This window comes from Aegilops tauschii, chromosome 4 (genome assembly GCF_002575655.3).
Source record: "Aegilops tauschii subsp. strangulata cultivar AL8/78 chromosome 4, Aet v6.0, whole genome shotgun sequence".
Taxonomy (NCBI): Eukaryota; Viridiplantae; Streptophyta; class Magnoliopsida; order Poales; family Poaceae; genus Aegilops; species Aegilops tauschii.
In genome coordinates, this window is record NC_053038.3 from 29,312,767 (window position 1) to 29,315,632 (window position 2,866).

Sequence of the window (2,866 nt, forward strand, 5' to 3'; positions counted from 1 at the left end):
ATTCTAGTGGATGTGTGATTTGGGTTTGTTTAAGTGTTGTTCTTGTGTTCTTCTCTTGATTTGCTCCTTTTCCCACTTTCAAGTGTGAAAAAAAAATCTTCAATTAGGGTTTCACCTACAGTATCTCGGTATCAGAGCCAGGTTGATTCACATCCTGGAGTCCATACCCCCATATTCTAGCCTAATTTTGTTGCTTTTTGACCCAATTCGAAAATCCCCACAAAAATAGCCCTACCATCTTTTTTTGCATTTGTTGGATCTTGTGAGAATTTGTTGATTTGGTCCACGAATTTCTTGTTTGGCAACTAGACCTACCCCTCCCCACCATCCCCAACCTTACCCACCGTCGAACTTCTCCGAATTTTTCTGAATTACAACAGATTGGGGTTGTTCTTGCGTAGGCAGAACACCCCGTGCGCACGGGCACACGGGCCTCACTCACCCCGTGCGCATGGCCTCAACAGAGAGGATTCCCTTCACCATTTTGGTTTTGTTTTCCATTACATACACCACCATTTGCCTTCCGCCACCCCCGTTGTTGATGACATGGGTGACCCATGGTACCGGAGATATTTCTTCGCCAAAAGGCCCCTGTCACGAGTCTAGAACTTTATCCTCTGTACACGTGGTCACGTAGACATATTCTTCGATAAGTTATGGTCCAGTGTGAAAGTAGGAATCCCATCTACATGCGCATTTGTGAATACAAATACTGCTATGACTTTTTTTATAGAAACACAATACAGACTTAGACGCTCGCATATATGCATATGCTTCATCCCTATGAATGCAAGGTTGGATGGTTAGGGGGACAATGGTATCCCCAACCCACCAGAGTTCAAGTCCTAGACTTGACATTGGTGCTCACATTACTTCTGAATTTATTTCAGGTTTCTAGCATGTTCGTTCAGTGGGAGGAGACGTTCCTGTCGACTGTGAGGCGTATGTGGTGACTTCGTAAAATCTTAAGATGCTATGTCAGCTCAATCTCTCGGAGGTGCTCATAGGGATAGGGTGTGCGTGCGTGCGTTCATAGGGGTGGGTGTATGCTCATGTATGTGAGCGATTTTAATTGTATCGTGTTAAAAAAAGAATGCAACGTGTATATTCTAACCGTACGAGCACCTTCGAGCCAACAGATCTTCAGATTAAAGATTTCATCACACGTGCCTTGTAATCAACGACAACATCTCTCACTAAAAGAATATCATCTCCAAGAGGACCCCCAAAATAAATAAATTAGGAGGGTTTGCGGCTGGGGTGCTTTCTCAGAATTTATTTCCTCGCTACATCTAACATATTAGTCCCACTTGTCAATGAGCGGTGACACAGTGGTCCGGTGATGGCGGGCGGTTGGTCCGGCGACCTGTGCAGTGGTGGTGCAGTGGTCTGGCGACCGTAGTGTCCATGGCGCGATGGTACGGCAGGCTGCTCGGGCCGCGCACTAACGTGGCACTTGGAGAAATATTGAGAGAGGCAAAATTTCTCAAAATATTGGGGAGATGGGACTGACTATTGAAACATCCCAATAATTTATTGGGAAAATGGAGTTCATTGGAGCATGTTTTTGGGCTTAACTTTTTTGATACGAGAAATTTATTGGAGAAAAGGAGGCACTTTTCTTTTGCAGGGTAAATGAGAGTTTTATTCCAAAGATGCATAATTACAACCTAGAATTTCCTCAATACATAAAGACCCTCCGTGTAGCCAAATAGCAGAGCTACGTTCAGTACAACTATATCTTGCTAAAGTATCTGCAACTTTATTCTGATTGCGAAGAAGTTTCTGCGGAATAAACTCTGCTAACTCTTAACCCTTTAATTTCTAGCACTAGATGACCGTACATCGAATGGTCCAAAGAATCACCGAAGAAAAGGAGCATTCGGATGGTCCAGAGAATCACCGAAGAAAAGGAGGCTCTTGGGGATGCTCTTAGATACCCAATGTCAAATGCGAACTTTGATCCCGGTGGTTGTGCTGGGCTGCATATACGTAGCAATTGCCAGGACTAAAGTAGTTTGAGATGTGCTTTGCCTCATTGCCTGTACCTAATTTTAGCCCCAAGTGACATGCATGGGATTCCTTTAATCCTTTTCTTAAGTGTACTCGATCGCCCATCTGCGCTGCACATGCAACCGTCCCTTCGGCGATTGACCATTGACTACCACATGCATGGGATATATTGCATCCAATGATCTACTCTATTTTCTCCACTATGCTTTTAAAATAACATTGTTAGTCTCTATATAAACGTACCCTGGGTGATCTAGGCCATATAGCTCCCACTCTAAGTCCTCTCATAGAGCAGGAGTATTCATGTGCGTGTAGCTAAGCAAAGAAACTAATCTAGGTCGATTGCAGGAGTAGCTGCTAGCTATAGATCACGTGTTAGCTAGGTGGCACTGTCTCTGTTAATCACACTGGCTATGGCGGTAGGGATTAAGAAAGGCCAGGCGGCGATAGCAGCAGCCACGCTGCTGGTGCTCTTGCTGGCGGCTGCTCTCCATGCTGCTGACGCGCCGGCGCCCAACGGCGACGCGAAGGCGAACACCGGGAGCCAAACTCCGCCTCTGCTGGCTCGTGGCGCCCGCGCCCGCCTCCTGAAGAGTGGTGGCGCTGGCGCCTCGGGCTGCACCTACTCCGGCCGGGCCGGCGGCGGCTGTCCCGGTCACTAGCTACCTAAGTTTGCATATACTATGTGGTATATTCGTATATTATGCATGATGTACGTGTGCTAATCTGCCTTCGCGTCGACGCTGGGCAGTGCTATGTATTTTTGATTTGTTGACATCATTCTGTGTAACCTTCTTGATCGGTCTACATTCTCCTTCATCCCTTTCTGCTTGTGATCTACTGCCATGACACT